Raw genomic sequence first — 17,468 nt, 5'->3', positions numbered from 1 at the left:
TGAGACCCTCTTATGACCATTGGTGGACTGGAAGAGACCTCGTCTAGGGATAAGTCCATCTTTGCCATCAACTTTACGTGTAATTTTCTGTATGTTGTTATTTTTAGTGCAATAAAGTATAGCTGTATAATAAATGTGATTAATACTAGAGTTTAATAAGGCATTAACGCAGCGAGACGAAGACGCATAGCATGTGATCACTCACCAGTAATTCCACGTTCTGTCCTCGTTTTATAAAAGTTAACGATCACAATATCGTGATTTATTTTCATACATAATTATCTTGACATGAGAAAAATCTTCGATAAAAGTGATCGATTGTTTCGCAGCGCGGCGGCGGAGAGTCGATATTGCAATATGCTTCACACAGCGTGCAGTCAGCGGCGACCGGTCGAGTGGCTCGCGTGCTTAAAGCTGGTTTTCATGAATAATACAATATTAGCTAGAACGGGCGCGTGGAACAACCACATTGTATGTAAACTGACGTACCTGAATATAAACGAAATCAAACAATAATTTTTGTCCTCAAACAAAAAAAAAAGACTTCAAACGCGCAATATTTGAGACAAATCAAAAACTGCGCTTAATGTTTCGAACAAATACAAACAGGACTACATGACAAGCACCTGCTCTCGAAAGCTCTCGAAAGACGATTCGAAAGTGCTCTTGGGACCTTTTTAAATAAAGTTATTTTTGATTTTGATTTCGAATACAAAAATAATTATCGAAATCGGTACATCCAGTAAAAATTTATGATGTAAAAACGTAAAAAATACAATAGAATTGTGAATCGCCACCTCTTTTTAAATCAAAAAAATTTAATTGGGAATCAAACTGGCGTATGAGGAGCTCAGAAGCGCTGTACACTGAAATGAACTGAAGAAAAACGGTTTTAGTAGGTGACCTCTTTTAGTTTGTGTACTTGGAGTAATGTGCCAATGAAACTCGGTAAGTCCCGTGGGCGTCTTTAGGGTTCGTGTGCGGGAAAACATTAACTGTTCCTATTTCTGCGTATAAAACTAAAGAAAAGACACTTTCTAGTTTTGTATTAATATTTCAAAAGGTAAAAATTTGCATATAATTAAACAACTGAAGATATTCCAATGATTTTTATAATTTTTACATCGGAAGCAGTCTGTTTTATCTTAGAGTAACAGACGCAATACATTAATTAACATCTTGTCGACATTTATTACATTAAAAGTACTACAAAATTAAGGCAGACTATATCAAGAACACATAAAGGCTTAATTGCTGTTAATTTAGTTCCATTACAATATAAAGTCTGCAATAAAACATTTTCGTTTGATGTCGACGCTGTTACTCATTCAACGACTGAATAACCGCCTCTCTAGACGTTCGTATTTTAAGATAAATGTCTTTCAGCTACTCCGCTACAACAAAACATCCTATCAATAGACAGTCAGGAGCAACAACTACGACACTAGCGTCGCCATCTATATTTAAATCGGATTTTTAAAATTTATATCGACGGCTTATTATATTCCTTAATATTCCAATTTATCGCAGATGGTAAGTCAATATAGAATGAAAAAAAAAAAGAAATATCGATAATTTATACATCACTAAAAGAAGTTTTATTCAAGTTGTCAATGTTTAGCTAACTGGCGACGTAGTTTTTCTTCAACAGAAGACATGTACGTAAAGGTAACTTGACTATTCCTTGCAGGTGTCAATAGAATAAATATTTATTGTACGAACATTTAAAAGATTACTATTATACTTATTTATTTTGAGTAGTCACTTCAAAATTCAGATATTCAGTAACATGTTTTCAAACTCAGTGGAGAGATAGACTTACGTGAGAGTGGCGGGTGCCAAGAATCGGTCTCGTGGGAGGAGACGCCGGCTCGGAGAGGACTGGCTTCTGAATTGTCTGCTGAAATATTAATACGTTATTAATAACAAAGTAATAACTCTAATCTCGTCATTCGTCTTCGTCGTCATTGAAGCCTAGAGACGTTTATACCGTTTTCTTTTTATTATCCACTAATATCATTAATGAGTGATTGTGTAAGGGGGGTCATATAGGTCTATTTATATATAACTATTTCGTACTAAATTTAGTCGATGTCGAGGGAACTTGGTAGTTAGTGATCGTTAGTTAGTGATCCGAAACAACACACAAATCTGTCAGTAATCATAAGAATCAGCGCAAACATGCGAGATGAACAGCAGTGTCAACGACTCGCCCGCTGCGGCAGACTCGACTACACCTGGCGACATGACAACATTGTTGCACAATCAAGTTATCTTAAGAACATTAGCGAAAGCTCTTTTAAGTTTGTCGTTGTTCATATTATCAAAAATTTCGTTAAAGTAAACATCTTTTAGGTAGAGTCTTATAAATATTCTCCAGCAACAAGCTGACTTTTTTCTATATAACTAGGTCAGCAAACAAGCGTAAGGCTCATCTGATGATAAGCAATACGTAGCTTATAGACGCCTGCAACACCAAAAGTATCACAAGCGCGTTGCCGACCAAATCCCCAGTTCCCCCCAGGAGCTCTGGTCACTCACTTACTCACCAGCAGGAACGCAATACTGCTTGAAAACAGTATTATTTAGCTGTGATCTTCTGTAACTTTGAGGTACTACCTCAGTCGGGCTGCTTCATATTTTGAGCAGGAAATTCCTGCTGTGCCCTACCTCAGTTATTGACTATTGATAAGGGTAAGGAGCAGTAGCTATTTCATATCTAGGTGATCCTAGATATCCATCTTCATCCTAGATATGTCCTGGTAAACAATAAATTGATTGATTCAACCTGTAACATCCCAATGCTGGGTTGGCGGATATTTACCCTCCTATGAGTACCGATCTCTAGGTGTCTACGATAACAACCTGGAACGACAGCTTTACGTGCTCTCCGACGCACGTTGGGCAAACCCACAAGGACAGATAACCAGATCGGAAGGAAATATTTGTACGAATACAAATATTTGGACAATGCCGAGCGGGAATCGAACCCGCAATACCACTACACCAAAAAGGTAGTTCAAAAAAAATACATAACGCACTCATAAATATTACTCGCAGACAGTAAGTGCGAGTAGAGAGCACGACGCAGCGCCAAATGCACCAACAAACATGTCGTCAACGATGCCATTAAATGATATATAATTAAAATATTAATATATTTTTTAATAAAATGGAAATAAACATTGTTTAATCACCTGAAAATTGTTGTATTGGCTTTACACGATTGTATCCTGTTAAAATGACATGCAGAATGTCATGACTAAATACACCAAAATAGACTAACAATGCAAACGGAAGTGATAGATGCGTATAATTAGTATTATACGACGTTGGTATCGCACGCAAGCTAATTGCACACGCGCAGATGTTCCGGAAGAGCGCAGATCTGGTCAAAATACGCGGCTGGGGGACGCGTGCCACTTCCGCTGACTACACGCCTTACTCCTCCCTCTCCACACCTCGCTCCTCAACATGTACGTGTACAACGACGCGGCCTAAATTACACTCCAAAGCATAAAGTAAACAAGAGTGTCATACTGCTGACGACGTGATGTTTTCTTCTTCGTTCGTTATTGTTCGTTTTAAAATGCTATTTTCTCTACGAGAAGTGTAAGGCCTACCACAATTGATATTTAAAGAAAAAAATTGTAATTAAATTATTATTTTTCTATATATGTGATTTTTTTCGCGGTTATCAATTGATCGCGAATACCATAAAGGTCATTTATTTTTAGGTGTCATTGTTTGCTAAATTGCGAAAAAAATTTGATCTTGACTCAAGTCATTAGTACTCCTATGTCATGAGTTTTGTGTGCGATACTTCATAGCTTCAGGTAGTCGTCGCTCGTGACCCGTATAAGTTAGCAATGTGCGAGTACTTTGCCCCGCCTCCGTGCGTTGTAAAGGCCTTCTACACGGTCGGGATCGACCGCCCAACATCGTGTCCTTGGTCGGGTTGATATAAAAATGGACAGTGTGGAAAACGGTTGACCCGACCAATATTTGGTTGATGTCAACGGCCTTGGTCGCGAGCGCATCTCTCGCGACAGGCTACGTTCGTGGTCGGTCCCGACCATGTCCCGACCGTGTGGAACGCTGTCGGCCGACGCGAGCGCTTCAGTTTGCGTTTGTCAGTCGTCACGGGTAGCTAGTTTAAGTGTATTAACTATGGTCACGGGCGCATGTCATCACGTATTGCAATGGATTCGCAAAACGAACGCCACGAACGAGAGGTTCTGACCGAATTTATATCTTTATATATTGATTTGCCATGTCTTTGGGACATTGGATCCGATTTATACAAAGAAAAGAACCAAAAAACTTCACTTCACTTTATCATAAAAAAGTTATTGCCAAACCCACCTTCTGTTGCTTTATAATTGTGTTTGCTCGCAAACGAAAAAAAAAAAAAAACGACTTTAATTACATCGACGAGTAATACAACGTAGATCGGCGAAAAAATAGTTAAGTAACTACGCGTTATCAATGATTACTCAAAAAGCAGTTATCAGATCTCGATGAAATGTATATGTGACCCCATGATAAATATCAGCTTTCGATTAAATTAAAAATTATCAAAATCGGTACACCCAGTAAAAAGTTATTGCAAATTTTCGAGAGTTTCCCTCGATTTCTCTAGGATTCCATCATCAGATCCTGGTTTCCTTATCATGGTACCAAACTAGGAATATCCCCTTTCCAACAAAAAAAGAATTATAAAAATCGGTACATCCAGTAGAAAGTTATGTGGTATAATAATACAACGTAAGTCGACGAAAAAAGCGTCAAGTAAAAACGAATTATTAGATATAACTCGAAAAGTAGTTGTTAGATCTTAAATAAATTTAAATGGGACCAAATGACACAAACCACCTTTCGATCAAAAGAAAATTTGTCGAAATTGCTCCACCCAGTCAATAGTTCTGAAGTAACATACATAAAAAAAAATACAGTCGAATGGAGAACCTCCTCCTTTTTTGGAAGTCGGTTAAAAATGCAACGAGCCATCGCTTCAAATACCAGAGAAGAACTAACAAGTTGAGTCAACCACCGACCGTGTAGAATGAATACAAAAATTGGTTGACCCGACCAAGGACACGACGGTCGGCGGTCGATCCCGACCGTGTAGAACGCCTTGTAGCGTGAAGCTTTGCAGCCAGTAGTAAATCGTTCCTGTTATAAGCTACTTCAAACAATTTCTTAGCTCCTAAGCTTATTTAACTAGATGACCTAATGCTGACTGAGAAGCTTAATTTTCTGTATTGTGTAAAAGCAAAAGGTCGCTCCACTAATTTATTATTGATTTATGAAGTTAAAGTTCAGCTTGCAGGTAGACTTTTGACAGCAAGTTTAAGCTAAGTAAGAAAAGATGTTTAGGAACTTATGTTGTAATGTTTAAAATGGAACGTTAGGGTTTATAACATTAGACATAGCAAAAGGAAAAAAAACAGAATAATTAACATACATAAAAATTAAAATCAGCTAAACATGAACAACAATACGAAATTATAAAATATCATAACATTATAAAAATAAAAACATTAAATTCTTTACTTATTATATATTAAATGTTTGTTTGATACTTTGTTATTTTTGGACTTAAAGAGCCATTTCACAATTTTACGCTCTGCAAGTTTAGGTAAATTTGGTCGCATCGCGCGAGTCGTACGAGCCGCGCGATCTTTGTGCTAGTACGTATAGTGTGACAACCAAAAGACCATCGTGATCATTTTCTGATGTATAATAAAAATTATAACTATGGTATAAAATGTTTTTTACATAATTAATTTGTTAAAAATTTAAAGTATGTTATATAACAACAGTCAATAAATTTAAAATAAAATTAAAAAAATCAATTTTATGAAACAATTTTTTTAAATTGATTTAGTTTTTTCAGTTTACGAATGAATCTAATATTGACGATATGAATAAAAAAGCATTTAATGACATCGACACCGACAAACATATTAATTAACAAATAACAAGACAAACAGATTGAAATGCCTATTTGTATTGATAGTGTGAGAAAAGAAAATTAAATTATACATTTGTTTACAGAAATTATCATTATATTATTTTACAGTCATTTTCGTAATATGTTTATTTTATTAATATTTTATTATGAAAGTATCAAATGCGTTTTATCCGCTATAACAACAGGCGCTTGGCGCGTGTGAGCGAAAGAGACGGCTGCGCAGAATTTGGCGTGGACCTTACCTCTAAGAGCGCTAGCGCTCGACTGATTTACCGGGCTTGATGCGTGGCAATATATACTATCTTTTTATTATTTAATATAAAATTTATTAAAAATAATTACATCTTTTAATTATTTTTTTTGTATTCCTTAATGATGTAAGTTTACTTTGATGAAGATAGTTCGTTAAAATTTCTTAGTTTTCTAAGAGAAATATCGCTTTTAAAATTGTACTTATTTGGAAAATATTCGTAACTTTAATTTTTTTTTATCGTTTAATAGAGATACAAATGGAATAAATATCTATGATAGTGGACAACAAAATTATATTCCACATATTATGATATTTTTTTAAAATGGTTTCAACGTAGAGGTTATTGAAAAGTAGGACTTCAAAGTATACATTGCGACCGTTTACCCAGGGAGGAGGCTGATGAAAAGGTTAATAATTTTATACACATAATATAAATCAAAATTCTGATCTGACTATGGACTACAACAAAGGTTGCTCTATTATATTTCAAGAATATAAATTACATTATTGCATCCAACACTGAGATTAACGACGTCAAAATATTACAATTTCGCGGATTGTTACCGATTTTTGTGAAATGGCTCTTAAAAGTTAAAATTGCCGTTCAAGCTGTTGTTGTCAGGTATTCAAGCAGTTTAAATTATTTGTATTTATAACTAGCTGACTCGGCAAACGTTGTCTTGCCGCTAAACGCTGTTTAAAAATAGGGGTTGGTGGTAGAAGGGTGAAAATTTAGGGTTGTAAGTATTTTTTAACGCCAAATCATAATAAAATAAAAAATTAATAATTTATCGAAAAATTAAAAAAAAAATTTAGGGGTGGACTACTCTTAACATTTAGGGGGATGAAAAATAGATGTTGTTCGATTTTCAGACCTACCCAATATGCACACAAAATTTCATGAGAATCAGTCAAGCCGTTTCGGAGGAGTTTAACTACAAACTCGTCACAACTCGTTACAATAACGTCGCGGTGTTTGTAGTTAAACTCCTCCGTTTCGGAGAATTTTATATATTAGATTTTGAAATCGATTGTCAAATTTTGCAGTTTTTAGTGATGAGAGTTGCTTATTAGTCTTCTGTTTGAGCGAGACTATCTGGCATAAATATTATCAGATGACTATTACATTACCTACCGCGCCGGTAAAACTATAAGGGCCTTTAAATCCCCTTAATAATCAGGCAGCCTACTTCTAAAAAAGGACAAAACTAGATCAATATCAAAGATTACAGCGGTTGCTTAAACAAATGATTGGTCAACATTACCGTACAGTACACATCACAAGCCGTGTAATGGCCTACTTTAGATCCACTCACCGTCAAATCAGCTTAGATCTTTCGTAAATAGCGTCGTAGGATTACCTAAGCTACGGCTTCCAACTAATTCCACTTGACGTATGTATCCACGTCCACGTCACTTAAGCCGCGACCTCGATCACCACAAAACCTATCTATAGCTATATATCAGCTACAGTTAATAGTAGAGATGGCAGCCAACGTACTTTACTTTGAACTTACTTCTGCGCTGTGTGGTTACGGTAGTAAAGAATATGGCCACCCCTCTCTTCCCGTGGGTGTCATAAGAGGCGACTGAGGGATAACACGGTTCCGCTACCACCTTGGAACTTAAAAAGCCGACCGGTGGTGGGATAACCATCCAACTGCTGGCTTTGAAATACACAGGCTGAAGACGGGCAGCAGCGTCTTCGGTGCGACAAAGCCAGTACTGCGGTCACCAACCAGCCTGCCCAGCGTGGTGACTATGGGCAAAACACATGAGTTTACGAAATTTTTGGCGTGAACTTGTGGAGACCTATGTCCAGCAGTGGACTGTGATAGGCTGAAATGATGACTTCAATAAAGGTTCTGAATTCGACTGTATTTTATTTTATTTACCTACACCGTATGTCCGACAAATGTCGATATAAATTGATGTCGTTTTTTTTTTTTCATTTCGTCTAATCTCATTACTTACATACTAGGTAATGTTTCTATCGAGACGTATCGATCTGTGAACAATCATTATACATTGTAAAACTATATATCTTTACTGGTTTATTTACTATCGCTTATAAGCTAGTATCAGATACAAGCAATATTAATTTTACGTATGCCTTTAATATCTAACTAGATGATGCCTGTAGCTAAATAAATAACGAAGTCTGTTAATTAATTACTTGTAGCCAGCGAGTATGCTGAGTTAGTAGTCTTGTACAAAAACCGGCCAAGTGTGAGTCGGACTCGCGCACCGAGGTTTCGTATAAAAATTATTAACAATATTTTTATTATATGATGGAACTAAAAATTGCTTTTCGCAATTTTTCTTTATCTATTCTATAAGACGTTTCTTCGTACTAAATTTCAAGATTCTGAGTTCACCACGGGAAGTACCCTGTAGGTTTTGATTCCCTTACAAGTGCCATTGCGAGTGAACATTTGTAGCAGGAACGGCTGTATCTTTTGATTGCGTTAGCTTAGACGTTTGATTTTTATACAGCTCCAAGTAACAGTAGACTTTAGTAGAACCACGCGTTTCGAAGAGAAAGGGTTTTGACAGACAGACGGACAATAAAGTGATCCTATAAGGGTTTCGTTTTTTCTTTCTGAGGTACGGAACCCTAAAAATCGGTGCCAGTTTATTGAAAGATAAGTCTTTGGCAGAAACGGTAATAAGACATTTTCTCTCTACGTTAGTATGAGAAAGTAGTGATTACTATTTACTGTAATTATGATTAGGTACTAACCACTAAACAGCTTAAATATACATATGACATATACATATGGTGTGTATTTAAGCCGGTAAACGACAAAAGAACTAAATAGCTTCAGGTTTTATTAAAATAACGCAAGTAAGGCAGCGAATCGTTTAATCTTTTACTAAATTTTATCATTAATTAAGATCATCGCACGAGGATTCTGTCACCGAGCTGCGACTTGCGAGCAAACAGCGGAAGACCCAAATACTCGTTATCAGCCGATGAATAATCTTCTTCGGCGGTTTTAATCGCGGGTGTACCGCTTAGTGTTCTGGTGACATTATTATCAATTTAATTTCAGTTTTACTTCAGTTATTTTAGTTAGGTGATATATACGATATTTTATATTTATATACAACGTTCAAAGTTTTACCTGTTATTTTTTTCTTATTGAAGAGCTTTGCCGCTACTGCGACTATGTCGCTCTGTTATTATACATTTACTAGCTGACCCGGCAAACGTCGTCTTGCCGCTAAACGCTATTTAAAAATAGGGGTTGATGGTAGAGGGTTGAAAATTTAGGGTTATATGTATTTTGTAATGTAGTATCATAAAAAAATAGAAATTAAAAATTTTGTCCAAAAAATAAAAAAAAAATTTAGGGGTGGACTACCCCTAACATTTAGGGGGATGAAAAATAGATGTTGGCCGATTCTCATAGATACCGGATAAGCACAAAAAATTTCATCAAAATCGGTCAAGCCGTTTCGGAGGAGTATGGCAACGAAAACTGTGACACGAGAATTAGATGTTAATACAATACATGATACCACCTTAAGACACTATTGATTGAACTTCATCGACCAATTTATACAATTTCTTTGCCGAAATAAATTCTGGTTTTGTCAAAATACTATTACACTCTCCGACATTCGTATAAAACAGTTTATTAGGAAAAAATTGGCGTCTTCTGCTTTCGTTCTTAACACATGCCAGTAATATATGATAGGCATAGTTTTATCTGTTATAAAACACAACAAGACAAAGACAGACAGACAGACGGCGAGTGGAACTACTTTATTATTTATAATTTAATAGTAAAAGTTACTAAAAGCTCAAAATAGCTTGTGGTTACGTTCTAAAGGAGTACTACTACGAGGCATTGCTGATGTAGTCAAGGCTCTTGCTTTTGTATTGAGTATCGCGCGTTCGATCCCCGCTGTTTACCGTTTGTGTAAGTCACACAGATGTTTGTCTTTTGGTTTAGACCTTTGTTTTTACATTGTGTGTTTTCCTGACCCCTTTAAGCACACTATGAGCTAGAGGTCAAACTAAGAATTAAAATTAGTTCGAATTTCTTTCTCTTTCTTTATTTTCTAATAACACTGACTCCCATAGATGAGAAAGGTTACTTTTTCGGCCTCCAAAAAAAGGAGGAGGTTCTCAATTCGACTGTATTTTTTTTAATGTACATATGTTACTTCAGAACTTTTGATCGGGTGGACCGATTTCGATAAAAAAAATTTAATCGAAAATAATGCGTTTTTACTTGACTATTTTTTCGTCGACCTACCCTATAATTTTTACAGGGTGTACCGATTTTGATGATTTTTAATTTAAATCAAAATCATTTAAATTTCATCGAGATCTAATTACAACTTTTGGAGTAATCTTTGATAATGCGTATTTACTTGACTATATTTTCGTCTACCTACGTTGTATTACTTGTCGATGTAATTGAAGTCGTTTTTTTTTGGTTTGCCAGTAAACACAATTATTAGGGATTTAATTTTCTGTGTGTGTATGTATAAATATGTCATATACTGTATGTATTTAATTTACTATAAAGAGTTAGTGAGTGTCAACCCGCAGTGACCCACTAATCTATTAAGACGGCACGCGCGGGCTCATTATCTGCAGGTTTGTGTCTGTTTGTTCGCTTATCTCGGGACACAGAGTCATCAATCATTAGCACGCGATGATGACATACAAGCTGAAATTAAAAAGATAATACCTCATTTATCTCAATCAACAGAACTCGTACAATATTAAATGCTCTAAATACTACTGGTCAAAATAAATAAAAATTAATCATAATGATAAATAACACTTAAATGATTAATAATTAATAAAAATAAATATTTTGACATTTCACAAATCTTAAATATAGTATTGTCGTCAAAAGCGACCTCGACATTTATGAACAAAGCGACAAATTAAACGGCTTCTTATTATTTCGTCTCATTGGCTCTCCGGCTGCTCACTGCTAAAGTCCACATGTGGCTGCAACACCACTAGATGTGTCCCACGTCGCCTCTCACTGTACGACTTGTATTTTTAACCGACTTCAAAAAAAGAGGAGATTCTCAATTCGACTGCATTTTTTTATGTGTGTTACTTTTCACTAGACGTAATCTGTAACGAATTAATGATCACAAACAATAAAAAGGTAATATTATTGCATTAGTATTAGCCAGGCATATGAATCCTGACGAATGAATAATGTTCATCGACAACGCAATTTTATGACGATAAACTTTGTCTTTTAAAGCGTTTAATTTGGAGTTATTGTAAAATCAAATGAAACGACGCCGCGTCACACCTTGCATGTAAGTCGCCCGAGTTGTTCACCAATGTTTCAAAGATATTTTAGTTCGTTTTTCCCTTATATGAACGCGGTGGAACCGCGCGACGCAGATCATCATTACAGCCTATACAGTCCACTGCTGGACATAGGCCTCCACAAGTTTACGCCAAAAATAACGTGAACTCATGTGTTTTGCCCATAGTCACCACGCTGGGCAGGCGGGTTGGTGACCGCAGCACGCGGCGCAGATACTTCAATTTTATTTGAAGACGCCTTATACGTGGTATACTGAGACTGGAAAGGCACACTATAGCTAAACTATCCATCTTCTTCTATAAATAAATAATGCTAGAATTACTTTTAATTAGTTGCAGTAGACTAAGAATGCATACAAACAAACGGTTTCTATATTTTCATATAACACAGTAAGGATTAATTTACAACCACGCTATCCTTGTCGGATGTACGTTTCACGGAGCCATTCCTACCGCGGTGATAATGTTATTGCTCGTGCTGTTTACTTCCTTGTTAGTGAATCAAGTAAGGTGAAATTCGATATTTAAAGTCAATATACCATCGGTCAGATGTCTTTCATTAATATTTATTTCGTATTTAATATTTATGTATGTAGTTGCAGTCGATACGATCAACGGAAGATAACCTTTCTTCTGAGTCAAGGATGTTTGATTTGTAATTCAAAAATCTACATTTTTACTTAAAGAATCATCTTAAAATACAAGTTGAACAAAGATAAACAACCAATTTGGCGATATAACTAAGTTCATGGAACAGATGAGTGAATACAAACATTACATAAATGAAGCCAACGTGGTATAGAAGAACTTCTGAGGCAACGTGCGAGTATATTCACTAGTCCTCACTCCTCAGTAGAATAGCATGAATAACAATTAGTATTAAGCTCTGACTGCTCTACTGTATTGAAGAAACAGCCTTTACCTAGTAGGGAGACATTTACATGCTGTTTCATAATTTAAAATTAGTGTGCTTTTGAATTGAAACTCTTTCGCCAAGCGCCAATCACTGTTTCTTCATATGGCACATAACTGTCACACGGACGGATCGACACTTATTAGGAAGAATAACATTAGTTACAGAGTTCGAATTTTACTTATAGAGTTTGAATTGGCGCGCGACACATTGCTAGAAATGTTAATAAAATACTTGTCTTATTTATCCCTTGTCAGGATCTGAAAAAATACACTCAGCATAAATAAATGTCCATACAAAAATATGTCACGAACGGGGAGAGAACCCTCGACCTAGCGTAACAATCAATGGCTGTAAAATCACTAAGCCAACACGTCGTCAATTAATCGCTATACACGAGCTGTACTAAAAATAATTGTCTCTGAAGATTCTAAGTGATATTCCAAGTATGCCGTGTCTTTATGATCGGCACTTAGGACGGATAAACACATGAACAAAATAGTATGCAGGTGCTCGGCTCGTGATGAGAGAACCTTCCGGAACATTCCGCATTAAGTGCTCCGAACTAAACTTCAATTGGACATGGAAATCAGTCACGATTACGAGCTGAGCGTCTGCTTGCACAGTTTGAGCATACCAATCAACACATACCTAAGCATAACAATTAGAATAAATAGTTTGCCATAAATACTTAATATTTCTGCAGCATGTAATGCGCGTTTTGTTTTAAACTGTGATTTGCTCGAGCGGATATCTTATCGGCAGTTCTTCTAAACTACATAAATACTTTGCATTATTATCTCGATGAAGCATCCCTCTTGCTCTAGTAAACATTTCTTTTCTGTAGTTCCAGAGGATGATTTTTTTAAAGTATTAATAAACGTGAATTCAAAAGCACAAGTCTTATTAATAATTGTACAAAACAAATTGAATGTACAGGGTATGTACTATCCGCCAACCCGAACTGGAGCAGCGTTGTGAATGAAGGTCTGATCCTTCTCCTACTTGGAAAAAAGTCCTATGCCCAGTAGTGAGATATTACAGGCTCAAGCGTAACTCCAGCTTAGATAAGGTACTGTTTATAATATTACCTAACAGTCATGTAGGTATAAATTTCTGAAAAAAGCTCCTAGGCCGGAGAGTGTGTTGTCTGGTATTAATGATTTCACCAAATTGGATGAGTCAGTATTACACTGAAAAACTCAAAGGTCACCCACTTCTACTACACAAGAGTACTTTTTGACACTTCAGTTCCGTTTTGTTCCATTAAAAACTAGATCATTACTGTAGAAGATGTTGAAAGATTGTTGAAAACTCCCGTAACCCAGTTTCATCGCCGTAGATAAATGATTATGTAGGCTTCTTCTACATCAACAACATGCTTTGAACTGTGTCCTCAATCTATTTGTTCAAGTGTTAGAATTGATCAAACAAATTGTACTTAAATTTGTTACGAAGGCTTTTTTAAATGAATCGAATCATCATTCAATATTAACCAATCAAAATGTATTCATTCTATTATGGAGATGTTTCGTAACCGCCCTTAGTTCATTTATCTTAATGTCGACGAATGAATTAATGGTTTCGAACACAATAGCGGCAGTGTGCTCACGCTGACTCTCCACACTCGACATCGGCCAGTCTACAGACTGACGTGCTTAGGTAAGAGGCTGTTATGTAAAATATTGAATCTGAAAAAATTTGGGTTGTCTGGAAAAATAGCTACTTTGGCATAAGTCCATTAATTGTAATCAATACATATAATAAAAATGTAACGGATCGCTGTCTGTACTCACTCAATCACTTCAGCCTATCGCAGTCCACTGCTGGACATTGGCATCCACTAGTTCGCGCCAAAAATGGCGTGAACTCATGTGTATTACCCATTGTGTAGTCACCACGCTGGGCAGGCGGGTTAGTGACCGCAGGGCTGCCTTAGTTGCACCGAAGACGCTGCTGCCCGTCGGCCTGTGTATTTCAAAGCCAGCAGTTGGATGGTTATCCCGCCATCGGTTGGCTTTTTAAGTTCCAAGGTGGTAGTGGAACTGTGTTATCCCTTAGTCTCCTCTTACGACACCCACGGGAAGTGTGCTATTTGCGTTGATAAAAGTCCCAATAATGTTTTTTCTCATATAGCTTCCATGTACAGACAGCGATCCGTTACATTTTTGTTACATGTATTGATGATGATCAGTAGGATTTTTGATACAAACCTTATTGTCCGGAGTCTCATTACATGACTTGTATAAATGACAGTTACAAATCTCGTTTACAGAATTGTGGTGATTGACCTCCTTGTCCTCTATGACTCAGTTCATCTACTCGCCATGCTGAGGTAAAAGGCAGTAACAGTTTTTTCAATCATTTTATAAAATTTTAACGCCTTCACATCTATACTAATATTATAAGGCTGAACGGTTTGTTCAATTTTTTTTTGTATGTTTGGAAACGCTTATCTCATGATCTACTCGCTCGAATTAAAAAACTATTTTTGTGTTGGAGTCCATCGTTATATGTACCGAGGAAAGCTAGAGGCTACCCATATTATTTTTGAAGTACAAGAGATGGGAAACGTATGGAAAACTTGTAACCTATCTGCTCTATTTTTATTACTGTCAATCGTGCGAAAAGACAACCATTAGTTGTTATCAAGGTTTCCCTAACTATGAGAGAATGTCAGATACTAAAACATAATAATATAAATTTTTAAAAATATTCAAAGCAGATTCGTATTTTCAAGGCGTGCCTAATTGTTAATTGCAGATTGAAGACTGAAGCAAGCAAGTTTTACCATGTTCTAGTCTCATATCAGTCGGATAAATTATAGGAATTATTTTTTACATAATCTAAAATTTATCTCTTATCGGTATAAACTAACATCTGTAATACTCATTTCATACATTAAACCTCTGTTCGTCATGTAAAAGATATAAAAATGCAAATGAAGTCAGCGTCAAATGACATCACGTACTTAATAACACTCAGGGACTGTTCCATCGGTTGTGGATAACGCTATTTGACGGAAAATGCTATTCAACAGATACAGATACAGAATAGTTTTTGATGTATTATTCTTTTTCACCATCAAAGTCCACTGTATTTATGAGCTATATCTATGCGCAAAAATGAATCTAAAAGCTGTAGTTTATTAATTAAGGTGAAAGAAGTCCAACGCGGGTTGGCGGATATATTCCCTACTATGAGTAACGATCGCTATCAGGTGTACATGATAAAATCGGGACCGACGGCTTAACGTGCTCTTCGAGGCAAGGTAGGGAGACCCACAAGGACTGCACAAACACCCAGACCACGGCAAACTATATGGCCAATTCAAATAAAATAAATAAATAAATAAAAATAAATAATAAATTATATTTGCTCTATCGAAAACTTTATCTACAAGTGGTGAAGCAGGCCCTCAGTAACTATGCGACGTCCAATAAACATGCAAATACATCGGCGGGTCAAAGCCGGCCGCATTTATGATGTTATGCTAAACGTATCCTCAACATACCAAGAGCTCGTTATTGTAAAAGCGCACACCTTAATGCACGAAAACCTTGAACATCTCTCTTTTATCGTGTAAAAGAACATCAAATTAACATCGAAGCACAATTCAAGAACATAACAAACACGTTTAATATGAATAAATTAAATGTAAATCTACACACACGTCGTCGATTCTTAAAGTATGCAATTTGACGGCGGTGTTTTTGGTTTTAGGTAACAGCTGACTGATGCACATAATAATTTTTAGTTAATCATACACACACCTATACAAATATTATACCCAACTCGAGGTGGAAATTGGACCTTTACCCTGGACAGAAAAATGGTGCTACCATCAATGGATCAAACGAGATTATTATGCATTTAGTTTTGACCGTAATTTTATACCCTATTGATATTAGAAATGCGAATACTGGTGAGGATAGATGTATACATATTTTTGTTACATTTTCATGCTAAAACGACTACCCTGATTTTAATAAAACTTTGTATGTTGATAGCTGGAGATCTAGAATAATATAAGCTACTTTTCATCCCGGCATTCCCACCGGATCAGAAATTACGTGGGTAAAACCGCGTGGCGCAACTAATTAACAATAAATATTTTAATATCACGTTTAGAAGTCACTGAATATTAGTTATCCACGCATGTACCAATTTAAAAATAAATTGGTCTTGTAAAATCATAACAATACGGCTGTAACTGACGAACAGGGAGACATGTCAGTGATCCTATAAGGGCTATTTGCGACATGTTCAGTAAGCTGTGAATAAGTCTTTATGTACTAATTACATCCCTATTTTTAGTCTCAATAAATCGAGATATTAATAATTACGGAGTGAAGTTTATTTTGTTGTATTTTAAACGTGCAGGAGCTAACAGAGGCGTGTTAACAAAACTTCCGTGTTCTACGAATAGCTCACTTTAGAAGGGAAATCAGAGTCACGAGCACAACATTCACGATGAACCTAATAATAATAAATTTTATACTTATTTAGTATTTTATTTGAGATTAAGCATCACCTTGACGTAATTGTCACTCTGACGACGGTTCGACTTGCATGAAAAATTTGAATTGATCGTTAAAAGGTTGATCGTAGTATCTTCATGTTTTCGGACTCCTTACTAAGACATTATCCTTCTAAAGGTCGCGATGAGTATAAAGCGTAAAGAGTTTATTCACGCTATTGAGAAGATTCATTTACTGATACCAACAATAAAGAATTATTGAAATCGGTTCAATGATTTCTGAGTCTATAGAATAAAAATAAATAAATCCAGAAAAAAAAAGTTCACACTTCGTGAGTCTCAATCATCCATACTTCCTTGCACCCACGATAAAAACCATAATTATTAATCGGTTCAAGGACTGTTTCACTAGGTGTGGATATAGTTTATCCTGCAAATGAAGTACGTTTAAACTTAAAGAAGAATAAGCTATTAGGACCTGTTTCACCCCAATTAACAAAGTACAAGTTTTCACTTTCGAATAGAAAT

At 36.0% G+C, this 17,468-nt stretch overlaps 1 long non-coding RNA gene across 2 annotated transcripts; it reads right to left on the bottom strand.

Annotated features, from left to right (window-relative positions):
• Positions 1 to 1,094: 1,094 nt before the first annotated feature.
• LOC123663554 lies at positions 1,095 to 3,283 on the bottom strand. 2 transcript variants are annotated; one of them, XR_006744679.1, is made up of 3 exons: positions 3,198 to 3,283; positions 1,823 to 1,900; positions 1,095 to 1,394 (listed from the first exon to the last, which is right to left on the bottom strand). It is a non-coding gene; the product is annotated as an uncharacterized LOC123663554 (long non-coding RNA). The 2 variants fall into 2 exon arrangements; XR_006744678.1 differs by lacking the exon at positions 3,198 to 3,283 and having other exon boundaries at positions 1,823 to 2,020.
• Between the last annotated feature and the right edge of the window lie 14,185 nt (positions 3,284 to 17,468).

This window comes from Melitaea cinxia, chromosome 20, assembly GCF_905220565.1.
Source record: "Melitaea cinxia chromosome 20, ilMelCinx1.1, whole genome shotgun sequence".
NCBI lineage: Eukaryota > Metazoa > Arthropoda > Insecta > Lepidoptera > Nymphalidae > Melitaea > Melitaea cinxia.
This window is presented reverse-complemented; position numbering and strand designations above follow the sequence as displayed.